Source organism: Salvelinus sp. IW2-2015, linkage group LG1 (genome assembly GCF_002910315.2).
Source record: "Salvelinus sp. IW2-2015 linkage group LG1, ASM291031v2, whole genome shotgun sequence".
Lineage (NCBI taxonomy): Eukaryota > Metazoa > Chordata > Actinopteri > Salmoniformes > Salmonidae > Salvelinus > Salvelinus sp. IW2-2015.
This window is the reverse complement of record NC_036838.1, coordinates 44,907,896-44,932,379: the sequence shown is the minus strand read 5'-3', so window position 1 is coordinate 44,932,379 and position 24,484 is coordinate 44,907,896. Positions and strand designations below refer to the sequence as shown.

Sequence of the window (24,484 nt, the reverse complement as noted above, 5' to 3'; positions counted from 1 at the left end):
TGTTGTAGTTGTGCCTAGTGGGTCATATAGAGGAGGGAATGCTGTCACCTTCAGGTAGGTAAACGACTACCGCCCCGTAGCACTCACTTCCGTCATCATGAAGTGCTTTGAGAGACTAGTCAAGGACCATATCACCTCCACCCTACCTGACACCCTAGACCCAGTCCAATTTGCTTACCGACCCAATAGGTCCACAGACGACGTAATCGCAACCACACTGCACACTGCCCTAACCCATCTGGACAAGAGGAATACCTATGTGAGAATGATGTTCATCGACTACAGCTCAGCATTTAACACCATAGTACCCTCCAAACTCGTCATCAAGCTCGAGACCCTGGGTCTCGACCCCGCCCTGTGCAACTGGGTCCTGGACTTCCTGACGGGCCGCCCCCAGGTGGTGAGGGTAGGTAACAACATCTCCACCCCGCTGATCCTCAACACTGGGGGGTCCCGTAGGTCTGGGAGAGTGTCTTGCTGGTCTGGGCGGGGTGTCTATTGATCTGTTGCTCCTGTGTGAGGTGTTGGGGCTGTGGTTGAGGGCGATGTCCTTTGGAGTCCTGGCGAAGGTGGGCACTGCTGCCTTGTATAGGTGGACCTGGTCGTAAAGGCTGTTCAAGTCCAGGGTAGAGTGGTGGGCCGGGTAAACATTTGGTTTTGAGGCAGTCACAGGAAATACTTGCATTTACCTGCTGTAAGGTAGCATGGTGGAAGTCTTTTCATGGTAGCAGGGTGGAGATAACCACTTGTGCGTTGGGGAAAGTAGAACAAGCTTTTTCAATCATTCCCTTGAGTGCTGTGGCCACCGTTTCCTGCTGTGCTCAAGTTGTTTGTGCCTGTGTGTATTATGTGGCTGGGTGACCCTAGTTGGTCCTCAGACAGAAGGTCTAGGGCGTGCTGGGTTTTTGGACACCAGAGTTTAGACACTGTGTGTTTGGGAAAAAGTTTATTTTCTTCTATATAGTTCGTAAGGAGTACAATCTGTGGTTTGTGTTTGTCCTCAGTGGGTGTGGGGGAGGGGTTGTCAGGGGGCTGTCGTGTCTTTGACATCATTAAAATGAAGACTGTTATTTTATCAAATCAATTCTCTGTAATTATTACATAATTATTACATTATTATTACATAATTACATATACATAATTTCACAAATAGTTTTGTCTTTACTCATTCATTTTATACAACAATTAGATGCAAGCCTTCACAACTGAGACTCTTGTATAAACAGAGTTATGGTAATGTGGCTGTATTGTCTCTCATGAGTTTCACAAACATTAAACGAAATGGACCGGTCGTAGCTGGATTCTCCCCCGACCGTGTACACATTCTCCAAAACATGGACATTGTTCAGTTCTCAAGTTCTGTGATGTGGAAGAGGTTCCTTTGTTCTCCTGTGAAACTTTCTCTCTATACTGTGTCGTGGCAGAATCAGATTTAGCTAAGTAACATAGATAGAGAAGATGTTATTTTCATCATATGCTTCTTCTCGATCCATATAAAACGTAAGAAATGCTTAGGTACTCACATAGAACTTTAAAGATCCACATAGGATTGGTCCAATGTTCACACAGAACATAATTAAAAGGTTACCCACACAGAGTCAACCTAACCCGCTCACACAGAACATTATACAAATATTAGCTAGTGATATAAACAAAATCCTCACACAGAGTAACCCAGGGCATACCTGGCTAGCACATTTAAAATAATTGGAATTCACCACCTCTGAGGGTCACTTAGACAGTCACACAGACACACAGAATGAGGTCCTTCTCCCAATAGGGCGTCACCAAGTACCATGTTTCACACAGAACACACAGTCACCCTGGCCCCTCACCCCCACAGACTGCACCAATCCCCACTGTGATCAATTCAGTGTCAGAACGGATCTAGTCGCCCGCAACCGAACAATAGCAGAGTATTTTTTGAGTCCGCAAACTTTCAGATTACTCTCCTCTGACTCGACCCTGTTTACGCTTCCAAGGTACCCTCTCTTTCAAAGKAATACACTCAGAGCCCACGTAACAGAGGCTTATCTAAAAACTCGACTTCAAGTGTGTGTGATTCGCTCACCTCTTTCTCAAAAAAAAACTCAGTTCGAGATGTGGTATCCACTCGGCTCGCTGCCTCTCAGATCAAAGGTTGGTCTATCTGCTTCGTTCCCAAAGTGTGGTTTCCCTGAGATCCCAAGTTTAAGGGATCCCTCGAGCACGATTTATTTACCTAGATCATCAGGAACGGTCACCGAGTGAAGATTCACATCCTGTTCGTGACGCCAAATGTCGTGGTAATTTCCTGTATTAATCCATTGTTGAGAAAAATAAAAACCATAACATAGAAATGCTCCCTAAGTTACATGAGAACCAGTCCTCCTCCCCTTCTGATATTCTACATAGCACCACATGGGTTAACATATACATTGACATATGAAGACAAGCCTGACCTCTCCCCTCTCTGGCCCCAAGTTACTAATCCCTAGCTCAGAAGGGAAAATGCACTGTCAATCCTATAGTCCAGAGGGCCCCATTCTAATGACAAGTATCTCACAAGCATATGATGAAAATAACATCTTATCTATCTATGTTACTTAGCTAAATCTGATTCTGCCACGACAACTGTCTGGCCATGAGGAGAGAGACTCCTCTAGGAATTTATGACTTGCATAACAGAGCCTGGGTGTAGGGGAAAGAGAGAGAGGTGGTGAGAGAGAGGGGGATGGTACTCGCTTTCCCCAAAGAGGGCCACGTCATGACAGGGCTATCAGGGTGGCTGACAGGGGGTGGGGTGCTCAGAGTGGGTGGCATCCCCTGGGTTTGGGCTTCCTCACTATGCTATACTTTGCTTACTTATGCTTAGAATAGAACAAATTCAACAGGAGTGAACTTGCATCAACAGATTAAAGACTTCTCAAATATTATTTTTGAGAAATATGTAATAATTTGCACATACTAAATGCGTCTCAGATGGCAGGGTTCATGTGTTGTTCAAGCTTTTTGTGCAACACTCAGATTCCTGCTATGTCATGATGTTTTCCAATTTGGGAGACATCTTATACTGCTTGTTTGTATTTTTAGATTTATCTAACCATTTCTCGTGATCATCTATCCATTTTCACGTTTTTTTTAAGAAATTGAAGCTGCTCTCTCAGTTAATACTTTTCCCAGCCTTTTCCAATGTATTGATTGGAAATGGTTAAGGAAATGGATGTCCTCGCCTGTGTCCACATGAAAGACTGAAGGCTCTGCGTTTTATGAGTAATCAATAGAGTTTAAGGTGAGATGAAACAGTGGGCTGATCAGGTCTGTGGCCTTAGGGGACACAGAGGGACCAGGCTTGGTCAGGCCAGCTGAATACTAATATACCTCTGATCAAAGGGCACATTAATGCCAGGTATACTATCAATTCAATTCAAAGGGCTTTATTGGCATGGCAACCATATGTTTACATTGCCAAAGCAAGTGAAATAGATAATGAACAAAAGTGAAATAAACAATAAAATATTAACAGTAAACATGACACACTTTGGAGGAATAGAGACATTTCAAATGTAATATTATGGCTATGTACAGTGTTAAAACGATGTGCAAATAGTTAAAGTACCAAAGGGAAAATAAATAAATACATAAATATTGGTTGTATTTACAGTGGTGTTTGTTCTTCACTGGTTGACATTTTCTTGTGACAACACTGGTAATTCACCCAATAGATATAGGAGTTAATCAAAATTGGATTTGTTTTCAAAATCTTTGTTGGTCTGTGTAATCTGAGGGAAATATGTCTCTAATATGGTCACACATTTGGCAGGAGGTTAGGAAGTGCAGCTCAGTTTCCACCTCATTTTGTGGGCACTCTGCACATAGCCTGTCTTCTCTTGAGAGCCAGGTCTGCCTATGGTGGCCGGTCTGCCTACGGCGGCCTCTCTCAATAGCAAGGCTATGCTTACTGAGTCTGTACATAGTCCAAAGCTTTCCTCACTCTCTCCCTGGGGGTGTCAGCACAGCAGAGGGCCCTAGGGCCCATGGGAAGTCATATTGACTGAGGGCGGTGATTTAGTGATGGCCAAGGGCTCTGCACTGTGGGACAGAGATGAACTCTCATTGGTTGGTCCGTGTCAGTGACCTCACCCCTCCAGCCCCTGGTGTCACTGTGTAGATGAATGGCCTCCCTCTCAAAGCAGTAGGGGACATACAGAAGTCTTATGATGAAAAAACCAAAATGATCTGTCAATGGAAGATTTCAAATATGTGATAAACTCAATGGGAAAATGTATTCTAATTACTTGTAGCCAGCCAAATCACAACTCCTGGTAGCACCATGTCAGATGAATGACTTCTCTTCCACTGCTTTTTCTCTACAATTCTCTCTCTCTCTTTCCCTCTCCCCCTCTCTCGCTTTCCCTCTCCCCCTCTCTCGCTCTCTCTCTCTCTCTCTCTCCTCTCTCATTCGTTCCCTCTGTATGTCTCTCTCTCTCTCCCTCTCGCAGTCTCTCTCCCTCTCGCAGTCTCTCTCTCTCTCTCTCTCTCCCTCCCTCTTGCAGTCTCTCTCTCTTCCTCTCGCAGTCTCTCTCTCTCTCCCTATCGCAGTCTCTCTCGCAGTCTGTTTTCTCTGACCTCCTCGTCCTCTTTAAAGCTGGGCGGGCAGGCTGAGGGTCATTCAACTGGACTCCAGGCAGGGCTGTCTTCTGGCTGGCAGACCAGTAGCACTGCAGCCTGTATCTTAGCAGCAGGCTTTACTCTGCCCACTAGTACACTGGCCTACATACCAGAGCCGGCACAAAGCACATTTTTCTTCAATTCAAAACAAGGATTCATTCAATTGGATTTGGAATTCGGGCTAATTTTCCCGTAATGTAAAAGGGGCTTTTTGAAATCAAACTGCCGTGTCCAATTCCAATCCATTAAATGTTCTTATTTTGTAGTTTAGCCCAAGCTCTTCTGGAAAAGCATTGCACAATAAGAAAACAAATGATATGTGTAGTGAAGCTGATGGAAATGAGTAATATTCTCAGCTGGTCATGTGTATGTTTTATTGCTGATTGTGTGTATGTGAGTATTTTTCTGTATAAAGTGACTGGTGGGAACTACAGATGCTAGGCATAGCAACAGAGGTGAGAAGGAATCATTTGCAGTAGTTAAACATTCCACCCGCAAGTAAAAGGTCAACGAGTCCAACAAGTCAAAGGGACTTTAGGGGATATCTAAAGAGGATTGAAGTCTTCAGAAGGAAAATCACTTTAACCCAAAACAGACCTCAACTGACATTCAGTTGCTAGGTTATATTTTTCTAATGATTGCACATATACACTGTGTAAAACTAGCGTGTAACAGAATGGGTGGAGCCTGAAACATTAGATTCATAACGTAGGCTTATGTAAAATGTGACAGCATTGCTATCTGATTTTCCTGGTCAATATTCCCACATCATACTGAACAGTCTATTTCTTGCCATTGATGTATGTGTTGCTATTTTAGAGAAACTCACACATGGATAGTTGGGAGTCAGAAATGGCAACCGTAAGCAGAAAAATCACAGCCCACCAGTCCTTCAGAAATGTCAGCCTAGCTAAATGTATGCTATATTACATCTCAGTACATTCACACACACAAAAAGTAAACTACGAAAAGTTAACTCAATATTGTACAGACATCTATTTATTTGTGTGTGCGCATGTGTGTTCTTTGAGATTTCACAGTATCTGGCTTGGTGGCACAGTCCTTCCAGGCTGTGGATTAAAACAGTGGGTTCATTGACGATACACTCTCTCATCCTCCCCTACCCCTAGGCACTGTTACCAACCAACCAACCAACCCCATCCCAAACCCACTATTCCTCCAGTCTCCCTCCTTCGTCACAGGGGCTGCTTTGAGTAATCTCCATGCATAGTCACTGGCATTGTGCAGTGGAGGGAGCTGGAGAGGGCCTAGCAGGCAGTGGTCAAAAGCTGAAAGAGTGCTACCCATATGTGGGTCACAGTGCTCTGTGGCTTCAGGAAGGCAGGGGGGTGTTTGTTCTCTCTCTGCAGTGCAACCCTGGCTGGGCACACAGAGGACTATCTGTGCCTGGAGAAGCAAAGGAGCGCCGGCGCCTGCTGGGAGATAAACGCACTGTGAAAAGCGTGCTAAGAGCGTGGAGGAGTGTGAAAGGGGCAGGACACAGGATATGCTTTAGAATAGCCGACCTTGTCTTCCCCCTCACACACACATGGATGGTGCTGTTCGCAGTTCAAATAAACAGGGGCGAATGGCAGGCCGGGATTACATAAACAGCCTTGTGCCTGGGTCATTTAGTTCCTCTCAGGGTGTTGCTCTCTCACTGATTTCTAATGGGCCAAAGTCTACACAAGGGGAAGTAATTGAAGCTACAGTGAGTAGCAGGGAAAGACAGATGGAAGAGTAGCAGTAACTGCAGTCTTCTGCTCTGTGGAACGTGGTGGAGGGGCTCCTGAGTGTCTCAATGCCGCTACCTTTTGATTGTCTGCAACTGTTCGAGTGTGAGTGTGTGTGCGTGTATTTGTGGGTTCTGCTGAGTTTTCATGATTACACAGTACACGTGGATGGTGAATGAGTCATCTATTCCTTAGTGCTGTCTCAGACCTTCTCCAATCAGTCCTTGTGTTGCTAACGCCCTGAGTCTCAACACAACACATACTAGGCTTGGGCGATATACTATTTATACCTTATACCTGGATATTTCGAAATACCAATATCTTAAAAAATATATATTCAGTGGGAAGAAGAAGTATTTGATACACTGCCGATTTTGCAGGTTTTCCTACTTACAAAGCATGTAGATGTCTGTAATTTTTTATCATAGGTACACAAAAATCCAGAAAATCACATTGTATGATTTTTAAGTAATTAATTTGCATTTTATTTGACTGTGCCTTTAAACAGCTTGGAAAATTCCAGAAAATGATGTCATGGCTTTAGAAGCTTCTGATAGGCTAATTGACATCATTTGAGTCAATTGGAGGTGTACCTGTGGATGTATTTCAAGGTCTACATTCAAACTCAGTGCCTTTTTGCTAAACATCATGGGAAAATCAAAAGAAATCAGCCAAGACCTCAGAAAAAAAATGTAGACCCCCACAAGTCTGGTTCATCCTTGGGATAAATTTGCAAACGCCTGAAGGTACCATGTTCATCTGTACAAACAATAGTACGCAAATATAAACACCATGGGTCCACGCAGCCGTCATACCACTCAGGGAGGAGGCGCATTCTGTCTCCTAGAGATGAACGTACTTTGGTGCTAAAAGTACAAATCAATCCCAGAACAACAGCAAAGACCTTGTGAAGATGCTGGAGGAAACGGGTACAAAAGTATCTATATCCACAGTAAAACGAGTCCTATATCGACATAACCTGAAAGGCCGCTCAGCAAAGAAGAAGCCACTGCTCCAGAACCGCCATTAAAAAAGCCAGACTACAGTTTGCAACTGCACATGGGGACAAAGATTGTACTTTTTGGAGAAATGTCCTTTGGTCTGATGAAATAAAAATATATGTCACGATCGTCTTGATGAGGAAGAGTGGACCAAGGCGCAGCGTGATACAAATACATCTTCTTTTATTAGAGAAGACGAAACACGAAACGAACACTTTTACAAAACTAAACAAAACAACAAACGACCGTGAAGCTACAAAACGAAAGTGCACACATAAGCTACTAACGTTTAGACATAGACAATTACCCACAACCTGCCTAATGCCTATGGCTGCCTTAAATATGGCTCCCAATCAGAGACAACGATAGACAGCTGTCTCTGATTGAGAACCACTCAGGCAACCATAGACATACCTAAACACCTACACTGAACACAACCCCATAAACTCTACCAAAACCCCCTAGACAGTACAAACACCCTCGACTAGACAAAAACACACCAACATCCCCCATGTCACACCCTGACCTAACTAAAATAATAAAGAAAACAAAGATAAGGCCAGGGCGTGACAGTACCCCCCCCCCAAAGTTGCGGACTCCGACCGCAAACCTGACACAGAAGGGGAGGGTCCGGGTGGGCCTTCTTATGGCGGCGGCTCGGGTGCGGGACGTGACCCCCACTTCACCATAGTCACTACCTGCTTTGGTGGCGCCTCTGGAGCGGCGACCCTTTCAGCGAGTCCTGGACTGAATACCATCCTTAGAGGGCGCCACTGGACGGAGGGCAGCTCCGACTGAGGGCAGCTCCGGACTGAGGGGCAGCTCCGGACTGAGGGGCAGCTCCGGACTGAGGGGCAGCTCCGGACTGAAGGGCTGCTCCTGACTGGCGCGGCTCTAGCGGCTCCTGACTGACGGACGGCTCTAGCGGCTCCTGACTGACGGACGGCTCTAGCGGCTCCTGACTGACGGACGGCTCTGAAGGCTCAGGACAGACGGGCGGCTTTGAAGGCTCAGGACAGACGGGCGGCTTTGAAGGCTCAGGACAGACGGGCGGCTTTGACGGCTCAGGACAGACGGGCGGCTCAGACGGTGCTGGGCAGACGGGCAGCGCAGGCGGCGCTTGGCAGACGGACAGCTCAGACGGCGTTGGGCAGACGGGCAATGCAGGCGACGCTGGGCAGACGGACAGCGCAGACGGCTCTGGGCAGGCAGGCAGCTCAGAGACGCTGGGCAGACGGCAGACTCTGGCCGGCTGAGGCGCACAGTAGGCCTGGTGCATGGTACCGGAACTGGAGGTACCGGGCTAAGGACACGCACCTCAAGGCTAGTGCGGGAGCAGCAACAGGACGCACAGGACTCGGAGACGCACAGGAGGCTTGGTGCGTGGTGCCAGAACTGGTGGTACCGGGCTGGAGACACGCACCATAGGGCGAGTGCGTGGAGGAGCAACAGGGCTCTGGAGACGCACTGGAAGCCTGGTGCGTGGTGTTGGCACTGGTGGTACTGGGCTGGGCGGGGAGGTGGCGCCGGATATACCGGACCGTGCAGGCGTACTGGCTCCCTTAGCACTGAGCCTGCCCAACCTTACCTGGTTGTATGCTCCCCGTAGCCCGACCAGTGCGGGGAGGTGGAATAACCCGCACTGGGCTGTGTTATTGAACCGGAGACACCATGCGTAAGGCTGGTGCCATGTATGCCGCCCGAGGAGACGCACTGGAGACCAGACGCGTTGAGCGGCTTCATGGCACCTGGCTCAATGCCCAATCTAGCCGGCCGATACGAGAGCTGGAATGTACCGCACCGGGCTATGCACACGTACAGGAGACACCGTGCGCTCTACCGCATAACACAGTGTCTGCCCGTACTCTCGCTTCCCACGGTAAGTACGGGGAGTTGGCGCAGGTCTCCTACCTGACTCGCCACACTCCCTTGTAGCCCCCCCCCAAGAATTTTTTGGTTTGACTCTCAGGCTTCCAGCCTCGCTTCCGTGCTGCCTCCTCATATCGCCTCCTCTCGGCTTTAGCTGCCTCCAGCTCTTCACGAGGGAGGCGATATTCTCCCGGTTGTGCCCAAGGTCCCTTACCATCCAGTATTTCCTCCCAAGTCCATGAATCCTGTGTATGTTGCTCCTGCTGCTGCTTAACACGCTGCTTGGTCCTTTTGTGGTGGGTAATTCTGTCACGATCGTCTTGATGAGGAAGAGTGGACCAAGCGCAGCATGATACAAATACATCTTCTTTTATTAGAGAAGACGAAACACGAAACAAACACTTTTACAAAACTAAACAAAACAACAAACGACCGTGAAGCTACAAAACGAAAGTGCACACACAAGCTACTAACGTTTAGACATAGACAATTACCCACAACCTGCCTAATGCCTATGGCTGCCTTAAATATGGCTCCCAATCAGAGACAACGATAGACAGCTGTCTCTGATTGAGAACCACTCAGGCAACCATAGACATACCTAAACACCTACACTGAACACAACCCCATAAACTCTACCAAAACCCCCTAGACAATACAAACACCCCGCGACTAGACAAAAACACACCAACATCCCCCATGTCACACCCTGACCTAACTAAAATAATAAAGAAAACAAAGAAACTAAGGCCAGGGCGTGACAATATAACTGTTTGGCCATAATGACCATCGTTATGTTTGGAGGAAAAAGGGAGGCTTGCAAGCCGAAGAACTCCATCCCAACCATGAAGCACGGGTGGCAGCATCATGTTGTGGGGTGCTTTTGCTGCAGGAGGGACTGGTGCACTTCATAAAATAGATGGCATCATGAGGAATTAAAATTATGGATATAATGAAGCAACATCTCAAGACATCAGTCAGGAAGTTAAAGCTTGGTAGCAAATGGGTCTTCTAAATGGACAATGACCCCAAGCATACTTCAAGTTGCGGCAAAATGGCTTAAGGACAACAAAGTCAAGTGGATTTCGAGTGGCCATCACAAAGCCCTGACCTCAATCCCATAGAAGATTTGTGGCCAGAACTGAAAAAGCATGTGCGAGCAAGGAGGCCTACAATCCTGACTCAGTTACACCAGCGTGTGCAGAAGGAATGGGCCGAAATTCACCCAACTATATGTGGGAAGCTTGTGGAAGGCTACCCGAAACATTTGACCCAAGTTAAACAATTTAAAGTCAATGCTACCAAATACCAATTGAGTGTATGTAAACTTCTGACCCACTGGGAATGTGATGAAAGAAAATGAGGCTGAAATAAATCATTCTCTCTACTATTATTCTGACATTTCACATTCTTAAAAAAAGTGGTGATCCTAACTGACCTAAGACAGGGAATTTTTACTAGGATTAAATGTCAGGAATAGTGAAAAACTCAGTTTAAATGTATTTGGCTAAGGTGTATGTAAACTTCCAACTTTAACTGTGTGTGTGTGTGTGTGTATGATGTGTATATATACATATATATAGTGTTGTGTGTGGTGTGTGGTGTGTGTGTGTGTGTGTGTGTGTGTGTGTGTGTGTGTGTGTGTGTGTGTGTGTGTATATATGTGTATATGAAATAGTGCCCCCTGTTTGCACATTCGTTAATATCGTATACCCCGGTATTGTATGGAAGTGATATGAAAATCTGGATAACGCCCTACCCTGACACATACTCTATTGATTCTAGAATGCCAATCCCTCTTCAGTTACCAGTCCATAATTGCCACCGGAGCTGGGCAAGACAGCTCCTGTGGAGAAAGCAGCGGTGGTCATATCGACATGGAGCGTGTGTCATCACAGCTTGTTGCATGAAATCTGATAATGAAATGGACCTTGGGTGGAATAAATGGCCTGACCAAAGTGAACTGGGGTTGTTTTTGTAGTTGGTGAATTGGATGGGTGGTTGTTTTATTTCAGGGTTGGTTGAGATGAAACACTGTTGATTGGATGAGGACCCCCCTCACAGAACCTCTGTTGTGTGGTCAGGAAGTCATCCTCTTTATATTTCTATTGGTCACTTAGATAAGCTCTGAAATCAGATTCAGTGTATTAAATCCCCCTTTTCTCCTTCTCCAATCTCATCTGTTCATATCAGACAACTCTATTCAATCCTGACTCGACACACCTTCGCTTTTACTTTATTCTGAAAAACCTCATCAATTAAATGAATTTTAATCCAAAATAGCCTGTAGTACTAAAAGCATAATTCCCCTGTGAGATAGTTATGTAAGTGAAACGCTTTAGGGTTATTGAGGTGAAAAGGGGAGGGTGGAAATGGATTGGTGAGTAAGCCGGTCTGTTTTCCTACTCCTGTGTAGGTCTACATAGAGTTCAGATGGGCTTGACGGTAGCAGACTGGCTCTACTAATGCTGCAAGATATGGGCCTGTGTGAAAGCTTCTAACCAATCATATTTTGACAACACCAACTGATCAAACTGACTGGAGCTTGGTGTTTGTAATAGGCATGTTGCAGGCTGAAAGGACTGATCCGATTTTTCAAAGGTGCTATTCTCTGTTGCAAATCACAGAGGTATTTAAAGCATGAGCTAATGGTAATATTTTTTCCTACAGATGAATAAAAGAGCATCCTGGTTTTCTCTAGGTCTCTCTCTCTCGCAATCTCTCTCTCTCGCACTCTCACTCCTGTAACAGGAAGCTATATCAGTCCATCCTGGGCTCTGATTCACGCCCTCCCTGATCCCTAACCCTGATACATTTACCAGACTGTGTGTGTGTGGCTGCTGTTGCATGAGTTGTAGGCCGTCATTGTAAATGAGAATTTGTTCTTAACTAACTTGCCTAGTTAAATAAAGGTACAAAAAATAAAAGTGTGTGAAAGCAAGAGACGTTTTTGGTATTTTTTGCCAGTGCACGTTAATTGCTACTTGTCGTCCTAAGTTTGGAGGTGTATGCTTACTGGCACAAATTACATCTGACCGATTTAAAATGTAATTTGTAAAAGCTTAGTAAGCATAACTTATGTTCTGTTTTCTTAGTCTAATACATTTTCTTATTCGTGCAACAACAAGGAGGAAATGTCTCCTCTAGACAGTTGTCTGAGGAATGTTCTGCCATGGCATTGAATTGTGTTGTTAACAAATTGCAAATCAAACGGAGCTGTAAGTGAACATAAGCAGAGCACTGTGCTCCCTCCTGGTCCTGGACTAGAATGGACAGACAGAACCGCTCAATCAGACCCACCACTGTTCGACTGATCCTTCTCTCCTTCCAGCCAGTCTTTCTCAACTAAATATTTAAACATGGCATACTTGAGCAAAGGTTGATTTAACTAAAAGTTTGGATGGCTTAAGTTTAAACCGTTACAGGAGCCTCTGGAGAAATTGGAGCACTACCCAAGTGATTGGCTTAAATAGAAGAAGATAATCACACGGCTGTGTTTAAATCACTGGGCCGACCGACCTGAGGATTTTTACTCTTTCTCTATTGATGTTCAACATGAAAACAAGTCTACGTCTTTATCCTAGACCACATATTGTGTTCAATTTTGCATCTTCTATTTCTCTCTTCAAGTAGTATGCATTATCAGCATGTACTGTTGTTCTGCATACCTGGCTGTGGTGTTGTAGAGTGTGTCTGAGGCTTTAGTATACTGTCCACTATGGGTATTGTGTGGTGTGATTCTCTCAAACAGAATGAGGCAATAATGTATCAAACTGCTGGTGTTGTTGCGCTGCTGTGGTCACCCTAATGAGGGTGATCATATCCTTTATTAATGAACATCTGGTCACTCCTCTCCGCATGGCAACTGTGGCGACTGCAGGGAGAAAGGAGAGGGCTGCCGAGCTCCAAGGAGGAGAGAGTTCTAGAATAGAACTCTGTGTGCTGTTCCAGAACCCTGCAGTCTGACTGAATGGGAGCGATCACCCATTGAGGTACTGACACCCACATGGCCGACATGACTATGGATTATTCCTCCCGCTGGCGGATGAATGGGAGCTTAGTCATGAAACTGCCCTTGGATGTTTGGTGTGGGAGGTTTAGACAGCAGGTGGTTCACTGAACAGGCCTTTTAATTTTCCTATTTCATGTTGATGTAAAACCATTTCTTTCTACATTTTTCATGTTTATCAGTCGACATTTCCATGTGCATCTTCGCATACCTTTACTAAGTCCCACCCCTTTTTCAACCAGAGGAAAGTGTGACCCAGTTATGTTTTTAATCAGAATCCGCATGTAGGACTGGGAAAACTCAGAGAGACAGGGGTAGAGTAGGGTACTGTGGACTGAGGAACGTGCTCCACAGCCCCTGAAAGCCAGGCTTCCTGTGGCTTGAGATGGATGGGGCCCTAGCTACACGTTTCTCCATGCTGAAGACCTCTTGTTTTAAGTGGGCCAGCAGGGGCAGAAATAGCCTACCCATCAGGAGCCTCTCCTCAAGATCACTCCAGAGCCGAGGGCCCCTCCATGAATGGAGTTGGAGCAGGACAAAACACTCTCTCCCTGTGGCCTAATGACTTCCACAGCCTGGCTATAGCAGGGCCACTAGACAGATGGAGAGGAGAGCAGTTAACGAACCCCCAAGCAAATTAGAATTTCAACAAACTGGCTAAACTTTTCTCTCCCCCTATAAAAATACAATTACACCCCTCAAACCGTGTAGAATTAATCCATTTAACATTCAACATGGAGTGTGTAATAGTCACTTATCTGCTGTGAACACTACTGTAGAAGTGCTCTTGAGCTTTGTATCCATCCACAGCCTCAGACCCTCTACTCTAAGGGCAGTGTACATAGGTAAACCCGCTGGAAGAGACTTCTAAAAGCGGTAGCAGAGATTTGGGGAATTACTCCAACCCCCTAAATCCCTATCTGAGGCTGTAAATATGTCTAGTCTGGGGGAAAGGAAGTTGGATCAATCTAACTTGCATGTTGGTCCCAACTGCTTTGATGCAAGCCCAGCCCAGTCATTAAAAAGGAATGTAGTTATCTATACACACCAGAAAAGGAGTGTTCTTTCTTTATTTCTCTCGCTCTCTCTTTCTCTCTCTCTCGCTCTCTATTTTCTCTCACCTCTTGCTCTCTCTGACAATCTCTTTTCTCTATCTCTCTTCTCTCTTGCTCTCTCTGACAATCTCTTTTCTCTATCTCTCTTCTCTCTTGCTCTCTCTTCTCCCCTTAGTGATCAGCTGTGTGGGTGAGATTCAGCTGCCTTGGTGTTGACTCAGTGATAGTCATCATCAGCATTTCCCACATGAAAGGAGAGAAGAGGGTGGTGTTACATGAAATTGTGGGTCAACTCGGGCCATTGGATTCATTGCTCTTATAGTGACAGATAATTTTTGTTGTTGTTACTTTAGTTCGTTCCTTGGTAAGGTTTATATAATATTGGTGTATGATAAGATCCTCTCAGGAAGTGCAACTATAAAACATATTTGACGTGGTTTGTTCATCCCTCGGGGCAGTAAGTATACACTATTATTCATCTTGTGCTTTGATCGGGATAAAAGCACTGATATGCTCCTACATGCTTTGGAAAGGAGTAAACCTGTACTCCTCGACTAAAATGACCATGCAGAGGCACTGCATGCCTACAGTAAAGTAAATGTTATCTGTGGCATGTTCCCCAAGCTGGCCTCTACATTTTTATTAGAGCATTAAAGCAGTTACAGGCCCTGGATAAGTTTATTGGGAAAGTGCAGAGCCCATATGAAGTTAGCAACGGTCCCCAGACCAGCTGATTCACTCTGCGGCTATGAGGAGTGGGGACGCTGTCACTTACAGTTCCTCATAAAATCCTGTGGAAAGGCCTTAAGTTCAGGATGAGGGGTAATTGATACTCTTGTGTGTAGGGCTAAAAGACGTGCAGACCAGGGAGAGGTGGTCTGCCACGTGTGAAGAGGGAATCCAAGCCAGACACAGCATTGGGAGCAAAAGCTGTAGGCTGACTCAAGGAGGTAAAGGAGAACGGAAAGAAGACTACGTCTTGTTCAAACTGTGGAGGTTGTTCAGAGCCACCGGCTGGTTTTACCAGCATCACAAACTGTTTATACAGCGTTCAACCACTGTTTCAAAGAGTTCTGTTGTTTTTTTGTTTTTTTACTTTCCTTTTTGGCTCTTGGCTAAAGCGGTGCAGAGGCTTTTGAGGAAAAATAAACACATCTTGATTTAATTACGAACTCCCCCTCATTGCACCGTTTCCCCTTTGAAATCAACCACATTCAATGCAAGACAAATAAGCAAATTAGCAGCAGCAGTCAGACATTGTTAAACACTCCTAACACTGATTCTGGAAAGGAGCTCAGATAGCATTACAGGCTTAGAGCCATGCAAGTGTTTGTAAATTACGACTAACCAAAATAGCCAAAATATAATTAATCTAGTGAGAACAATCAGCCTGTTTATTTAGTCACTTTTAATTGCAGGTTGAGTCCACAAATAAACCGATCAATACCAAATCACATCCCAAATGGAAGAATTAATGTTGATTGACTTTCCATTGTTAAAGATGCACTCCGGGATCTAAAGCCCAACGAATTTGAAACATATTGCACGAATTGGATTTGGAACATATCACACAAATTGCTAAATGTGTATGATATAATATAAATGGCAAAACTCGTAACATAAATGGATGACGTAGTACACAATTGGATACACAATTACACAAAAAAACGGGTACCACTTTTGGCTCGTGAGCACCACTTTCAGAACTACTGGCTGAAATTATACAAAAGTTAGAGAGTACATCTTTAAGTCAAATTAATATTTTGGTTTGCAACTTGACATACTGATTTCATTCCAAAAGTGTAACTATTTATTTTGGTCCCAAACCGACAGACCCCTATGACCCAGTTTATAGTTCTTACAACTGCTTATACTGTATGTCATTGTTTCTACATTTGGAAGTGGTTTTATGATGGAAGTACAAGGTCAATATGAATAGTTTTGTCTCAAAACTATGTTCCCATTGCCTAGTATTCAATAACTGTCTTGCCTGTCTCCATTCCCTCATGCTCACTGTTGTGGAAGAGCTGACATGTGAAAGCTATTGTTCACCTCTGTGGTTTTTATTTTTATTTTACCTTTATTTAACTAGGCAAGTCAGTTAAGAACAAATTCTTATTTTCAATGATGGCCTAGGAACAGTGGGTTAACTGCCTTGTTCAGGGGCAGAACGACAGATTTGTACCATGTCAGCTCGGGGATTCGAACTTGCAACATTTCAGTTACTAGTCCAATGCTCAGAAAGCTATTTGAGAGGCCTTGTAACAATGTATTTCTTCTAAATCTGTTGATAAACATTTGATAACTAACTAAGCAGTATATAATAGGACCTCTTAGGCTACAGTGTATTGGGAAATAAGGGCAGGAGGAAGAGTAGCTTCTGCTTTTGCAACAGCTAATGGGGATCCTAATAAAATACAAAAAAAGTTTGGTTACCTTACTCTATTCCACACTAGTGTTGTGTAAGCTATAGGCTATATATAACCCTTCTCCATTCTCCTCCATTCTATTGGTAATTGTTATGCATTTTGTTTACAAATCAAATCAATGTTTGTCACATGCACCGAATACAACAGGTATATTTCACCTTACAGTGAAATGCTTACTTACAAGCCCTTACCTTAACCAACAGTTTTAATAAGAACATGTGTAAAGAAAGTATTTACTAAAATAAACTGAAGTAAAAAAAAAAAAAAATTAAATAAGAAAATAGAAATGAACAAATAATTGATGAGCAACAATAAAATAACAGTAGCGAGGCTACATTTAGGGGATACCGGTACAGAGTCAATGTGCAGGGGCACCAGTTAGTCAAGGTAATTGAGGTAATATGTACATGCAGGTAGAGGTAAAATGACTGCATATATAATAAACAGAGAGTAGCAGCAGTGTAAAAATGGGGTGTGGGGGGGCAATGCAAATAGTTTGGGTAGCCGTTTGATTAGCTGTTCAGGAGTCTTATGGCGTAGGGGTAGAAGCTGTTAAGAAGGCTTTTGGACCTAGACTTGGCGCTCCGGTACCGCTTGCCGTGCGGTAGCAGAGAGAACAGTCTTATGACTAGGGTGGCTGAAGTCTTTGGCAATCCCTCCAATACCGCACGGTCCTTCTATTCCCCATCTCGCTCTCTAGCTGGCTGCCCTGGGGCAGTTGATTCAGTAAAATTGTTTAATTTGCATGCAAATGACTCCAAAACACCAGTCATTCACGCCGCTAATTATACCAGTGTTGGGACGGTGACTTGCTGACATCACGGATGGTCATTAGCATTCGGGAGGGGAGGGGCGGTGGTCCTGGCAAGGACAGGCTGCTCCGTTATTCAGCCAGTCACTCAGGGCGAGTAAATCCCCTGCTCAGCGCTCCTTAAGCGCATACGGTAAAGGAGTCCCTATGGATCGTTTTTCAACTTTCTAGCTTTCTGTTGCTGCCTCCGTAAATTATTGTTTTGGATTAGTTCGAAACGTAACCTACAAAGTTAAGGCTATTGCATTATCTCAATGTAGGTGGACTAAATGTAGGGGTATTTGTGTTTAACCGATTATTGGGTTTTGTGTCGCTTTACCAATCCTTGCGCTTGGTTAATGTGTTTGCAGAACAGCTTGACAAAAAGGCTCGCAGAGCGAAGAGGACAGTAGCCTAGAGGAACAGATTGCGCCTTCGCACTGACCAGAGAGTGAGAGTGCAGGATTCGTAAAATTGTGTCGCAGGAATAGTAGACTATGAAAAGGCTTGCAATGAGGAAAGTGTGGTTGAAAGCTATTATCACCGGGTGCATAGCCATGCTCTCCCTCACACCTACTTGGTGATAGATAAGGTAAGCATTGACTACATTTTACCGTTTGTGGCTCTGTTATTTTGTATCAGTCTGTTATTTACACAGCTGACAAGGCTATCTTTGCGCGCTGTTGTGTCCGGACCTTCAAGACAGGATCTATTTCAGGTTTTAAACTGTGGCTAAGTTTACTCAACATTGCCAGTTTGAGTGAACTTTTACTGCCGTTGAAAGATCGTGTTTTAAAAAGGGTTTGATATTTCCTGACTGCAAGATGTGTGCTACAATGTAGTCTATGTGGCTCATTCGTGGTGTGCTCGATTTAAACTCAATCATATCAACATCAATGAGGTATGAGTTTAAATGTATTTTAACGACTAGGTAGGCCTATTCATGATTTAGAACTAGCAAACATATGTACATTGCAACTACACAGATTATTCTGTAATATAATTTTTTATTTGAACGTAATTTTTTTTGGCTCGTACGCAATAGTTGCACTAACAGTCTCACTAATCTTCACCTTACTGACTCATAGGCTATCCTCGGTAATGGATGTGTTGTTATCCATTTTCTCTTTCTACTCTTCGTGGCGCGGCGGTCAAGCTAACCCGTTTTTTTCAGTGGGATTAGTCTTTGTTGTGTTGCCTCTATGGTCTGGACCTGGCCGGCCGCGGGATTGATTGAGTCAGGATAGGTCATTTTGTATTAGCATATGAACGGATTTTGGGGAATAATGAATAATGGGACACTCCAGCAGCTGGCCCGAGAGTCCAGGGGTAATGGAGATATCAGGCTGCATTGCTCTGAAACAGACATTTAGACTACAGGTAGCCTCGGCTCATAGGCAACCAACCATCTTATCAGTCTTGATGTGCAAAATAATGTCAGGTCGGTTTTTGACCATCCCCTTTCAACACCATGAAATTGTTTAATCTGGTCCACTGTTTTAAACCATGTTTAGACTAGTTGTGTTTGTCAGCATTTCAAACTTGCTGATCATTTGCACAGATGGGTTCCCCAATGACAGCTTGACAATATCTCATGAGAACAGCATAGCTAAAGTTCCATATAAGGACTGAGGTCTCAGGAGCCTGAACCTGCCCCCATGTGACATACCATGCATCTGTCCCAGTAGCAGTTACCGAACAAGTAACACTTATCAATAAGTAACATGATCATCTGGTATAAAGCTGCCATCCTCAGTTAGATGTTACATAAATATCTAGTCCTCTCTCACTTCCTGCACTTCTGACACTAAATCTTTACAAATTCCATAAAGATGCAGTGTAGTGAGGTTAAGTACATTCTGCGATAGTGTTCAGTCAATGTATGTGTTGGACAAGAATAATGGTTTATGGATTATTATTTCTTGCGGCAGGTGGGTGCAGGCCTAATCTCCATTAGGTTGAATATATTGGATTGAGTCGCCAGTAATTAGCTACTAATAAACACCTTTTTTTTGTTTGATTCCTCTTTGGTATGTAGTGCAATCCAGTTTAACACTGATTAAAGCTGAACATGTCTGCTTCAATAAATGACCTAATTAGGACAAATTAAGACTAAATACACTGAAAGGAAATGCCCATCTGATCTTAGAACAAAAGGCATTTAAAAAATAGAGAAATAATCAGTCCTCCTATTTTCCCTGCCTGTCCAGAGAAAACAAAAGAAGCAGAAATAATAGAAATTTGGCTGCTGCCTGCCTCCAGCTGTTCCTCTGAACCTCTTTTATCCTATCCTCTGAGCTGCCATTTAAACATGCTGTCTGGAATGATGACACGGAAAAGCAGTAGCGGTTCTGGGAGCTGCTCTGGAATTAGTCTGGAATGGGGTTCCTTTCGGATACCACATCAAGCCCACTCAGCTCCATGGCTGTTTTTCAGGAAGACAAGGGTTGTGGATGTGTTGAACACTTCAGAGGAGGTGTTTAAGAGCCTGGATGACACCTTGCCCTATGGCAAACGAACCTGTTAATATTGGGTTAGTTAAATTAATGGCACCACCACTCAACCCAGCCTCTTGAGATGTCCCTGAGTTGGCAGAGGATTTGTACCAGTATCTCAGAGGATTTGTACCAGTATCTCAGAGGATTTGTACCAGTATCTCAGAGGATTTGTACCAGTATCTCAGAGGATTTGTACCAGTATCTCAGAGGATTTGTACCAGTCCATAGGTGGTTATTAAGAGTTCCACAGTGGTGAATAATACTGAAAACAAAACAATAGGTATCTCTAGTCTAGTAAGAACTTGTCTGTGTGTGGGTCAGTCATTTCTTGGGCGTTAGGTTCACCAGTGGACAGAGTCTTTACGGTTGGTGTGTCTACTGACTGTGCAGTGTGTCAGAGTGTAGCTGTTTAACTTGGCTGTTGCCAGGGTGATGTAGAGGAGCAATGCAATGATTAACACTGTGGTGGTGAATGATTGTTTGCTTACATCACAGTCTCAGGGATTACTGTCCACTCAGATACCTTCCAGTCATTAGAAGCTTCCTGCGGTGTTCTGCTCTGCCCATGGAAGGCTTTATCTGCCCCAGGAGAGGAAAGGCCAGTCTACTTCATTTTCCTACCTTTTACTTTGTGGAGTTTTTTTTAGAAGGTGTTGGTTATGTACTTGACTTGTATTGAAGTCATGTAGATGACCAGTGTAACATGGGGTAGTGTTTCAGGATAGAAATCCCAGTGATGTGCACCTTGTTGTAAATCAGGGGCTTAGGCCCTGGGCATATCTCTGCCAATCCTGATGCAGGGAGATCAGATGTTTGGAAGGTGAATCACTGGATGATGGCCCCATACATCTGGAGAGAGACAGGCTCACTGGTCCCATGGGACTCCAAACCTCGTGCTGCCATGTCCAGTTCAAAGACAATGAGAACAATTGGGTTGGGCCTGTTTGTAAGGCCTCTGTCTGTATCATTTTAAAACAGAGACACTCTAACCGGGAATGCAGTGTGAAACACTCTCCACCATGCCCATTGTACACCTCCAGGCTATATTTAAACCCCTATCTCCAAGCCCGTTCTCCATCCAAAGGCAGAATGAGCCCCTAGCATGAAAAGGAGTGGGAGATGTGTGTGTAATGTTTTTTTCTATTTTATTTGTCATGTTTTTGTACCCTCTGAATCATCTCTCTGTGTTCTAACGTACATTCAGTATGTTAGTGTGTGTGCATATATGTGCATACTGTAAAATTATTAAGTCACTGGTTCTACTTTTCGATCAAAGTGTTACCTGAACTTAACATTTTTAGTTAGCGCAAACTCCAACTTGAGAGAACTTCGGCACAAATTATGTTAACTTAAAATGATGTGTTTGCTCAACTTGACTCATATGTTCATTCAACTAGATTTTATTATTTGGGTATCTTCATAAAAAAATGGCTGTGGAACTAGTTACACACAGACGGTGCTTTGACATACAATGTTTTCAACTTACATATTTGACCAACATGATTACATTGTGCATGTATACAGTAATGACTATTCAACACGTCCTCACCTGGGATCTTCCTGCTTCGCAACCATGTCTGTGTCAATTATCAGTTCATCTGACTACTCATTTGATTGACTCATTTCAGCAATTTAAAGGTTTTCTGTATAGTTGTCTAATGTTAGTGGGGCATATTACTCTGTGTTAATGTTAATCCCTAATCACTATGATAAATAAAATAGTTTTACTTTACTTTTAACAGAACTGAGATTTACTTTGTAAATAGTGCCATACATGCACTCAAACGTATTCAGTTGGCCTTGCTGTTATGATTTATGTGGCGGATAGGTGGCTGGTTCGGGTCCATGTTTTGACTTTGTGGGAGATCTTTAAACGTGCCCTTGGGCAGGGCGTTGACCCTGGTTGCTTCTGTGGGTCGCTCTGGATGGGAGTCTGTTTGATGACTTAATGTAAATGTTGACTGCAAGTAGATTGTATGTTTTAATATTCAATCAAAATAAAAAATAAACACTTTGATCGAAAAGTTGAGGAAACTAAAAAGACTGGAATCAGTACATTTTATAATAATTAGTTGAAACAACTAGATTTTTTGTGTTTACGTACATGTGTCTCCTCTTAATCCCACATCCATTAGTAATGATGGAGAACTGCTGTATTGTAATGAGAGGACTCTGTAGCCCCAGGCTAGGTGTCCTACTGCTAGGATGGGCTGTTTAATTCTCCCCTCTCCTGTATGGACGGGCTGGTTGTCAGAGAGCTGATGACTTAGTCTGCAAACCAAGGCCTGGCTCCATGTACTACTTACCGCTCCCATCAATATTCATAGAAGAGATGTCTTGGCATTTCAGTATTCATTCATATGTTGATTTAATATTCATGCACACTGCTCTGAAGCCAATCGCCTCCAGGAGATCAGGTAGATTGCCCTTGCCCAAGGGTAGTGAAGAAGCAGAGATTTATGTAGTGGTCCCCAGCCATGCATCACTAGTTTATTTAACCAGTGCTCGACTTGGACAGGTGCTCACCGGAGCTGAGTACCGGCACCTCACATTTCTACTGCTTAAGCTCCTATTCCTTTTATAGAACATCAGCTCAAAAGTATTGTGGAGCTCATGCACCTACATGTAAACAATACTGTCACCCAAAATTAATACCAGTACCGATTTCAGTCCAAGCACTGTAGGTCAAGCACTGTATATTATGTTAATTTGGGGGCAGGTCGAAACACACATGAAACATTCATGGACATTTAGTCAGCTAGCTGTTGCTCTCCTTGTTTGTCTTTCAAGCATCCATGTGGGTTTGTATCTTCCTTATATACAATAAGGAGGGGACTTGCATAATCAAGTTCTATTTTAGGGCTTGGCTACACAGACACTTGTGCGCGAGCGGTGTGGGAGAAAGGACTGAATAACGTGTGTTAATATATTTTGCAACGCTCACGCACGCAACGTGGCCGGTGAGGTTTGCATGTAAGAGTCTCTCTGTCTCTTTCTTTCCGTCAAAGAAGTCTAAACCCCTGTTCCTTATCCTGTGCTGCCCACCCGGCGTCTGTCTGTGTAAGGGGATGGAGTACCCTGCCCTGAACCTTAGACATGTCACTAGCCGGATACCACCCGATACTCTACTCTGCACCTTAGAGACTGCTGCCCTATGTACATAGTCATTGGACACTGGTCACTTTAATAATGTTTACATAGTGTTTTACCCACTTTAAATGTATATATTGTATTCTAGCATATACTGTATTGCCTTCAGAAAGGATTCAAACCCCTTGACTTTCTCCACATTTTGTTGTGTTACTGTGTAAGGGCTGTCGCTCTCCTCATCCTCGGACGAGGAGAGGAGAGAAGGATCATCAGACCAAAATGCAGCATTAGGGAAATAAGCCATCTTTTATTTAACACGACGATGGCAACACGAAAAAACAAAACACTTTCAAAAATACAAAACAAGAAAACGACGTAGACGAAACCTGAACATAAACTTACATAACTAAACGTAACACTTACGGACAGGAAACAGACTACATCGAAACGAAACGAACAACCGAACAGTCCCGTATGGTGCAAGACATAACACAGATACGGAAGACAAAATACAACGCACAGAACAATACTAGTATGAGGAAGCATACAGAAGACAAACCTTAACCGTAAATATGCGAACGTCTATAGTAGTACGGCAGAACGACACAACACACGTATGTCTCTATATTAAGAGACCATCACACCTAGGCCAAACCAAAACGCAACATAGAACATTTAAGATTAGGGACATAGAGCTGCGCCTAAGCAGCAAACAACACACCCAACCACTGTACCAACACTAACCGCGCAACGAACTACAAAAACACAACACTATCAAATATGCAGGGTCATTACACTACTCAGGGAAACCCCCGCACGCCGACAAGCGTGTGCTGTCAGGACTATGACCATGACAGACCAAACGTTAGAACGGGCAAAGCCAGGGAAGTCGCCTAGGCCACCCCAGCCCACAAGAGTCCATTTAGGGAGGGTTCTGGGTGTCGGGAGTCACCCTTTGGGACGAACGGGTGGTCGTCGTGGCGCATCAGGACGCTGCTGAGACGTCTTGAGCTCTCCGCTTAAACCCAAACAACCACCCTAAGGCGGCACACTCCACCACGCTTTAGCATGTCATCACCGGCGCTTCCGAAAACTCGCAACCACACACACTTCCAAACTCAGACATACCCATAAGAATGTAATGGCCCAAGGGTCCATAGGCATTCCGAGAATAGCGCTCGGGATAGGGAGAGGGCGAAGCGCGGCAGCAACACGGAGAAGGGGCCGGTCGACACCAGCGAGACACGAGGGTGCTCGGCACCCACCCCGGGATACGCAGAGGGCACAGTTTTCACCGCGGAGATCGACCCAGGGACAGCCACCCCAAATCGGAAACAAGGGACTAGAACCCGTCGGAACC

At 44.3% G+C, this 24,484-nt stretch overlaps 1 protein-coding gene across 4 annotated transcripts in view; it reads left to right on the top strand.

The window, feature by feature from the left end:
* LOC111968365 (prickle-like protein 2) overlaps positions 1–24,484 on the top strand; it is a 112,129-nt gene that overhangs the window by 66,032 nt on the left and 21,613 nt on the right. The window contains exons 1-2 of one of the 4 annotated variants that reach the window (XM_023993866.2): positions 17,583–17,690; positions 17,908–18,128. The exons of 2 other annotated variants lie outside the window; for them this stretch is intronic. The gene's annotated coding sequence lies outside the window, so the exon portion shown is untranslated. Of the gene's footprint in view, positions 1–17,582; positions 17,814–17,907; positions 18,129–24,484 lie in introns of those variants that run through there. One more of the 4 variants, XM_023993860.2, reaches the window with a different exon arrangement.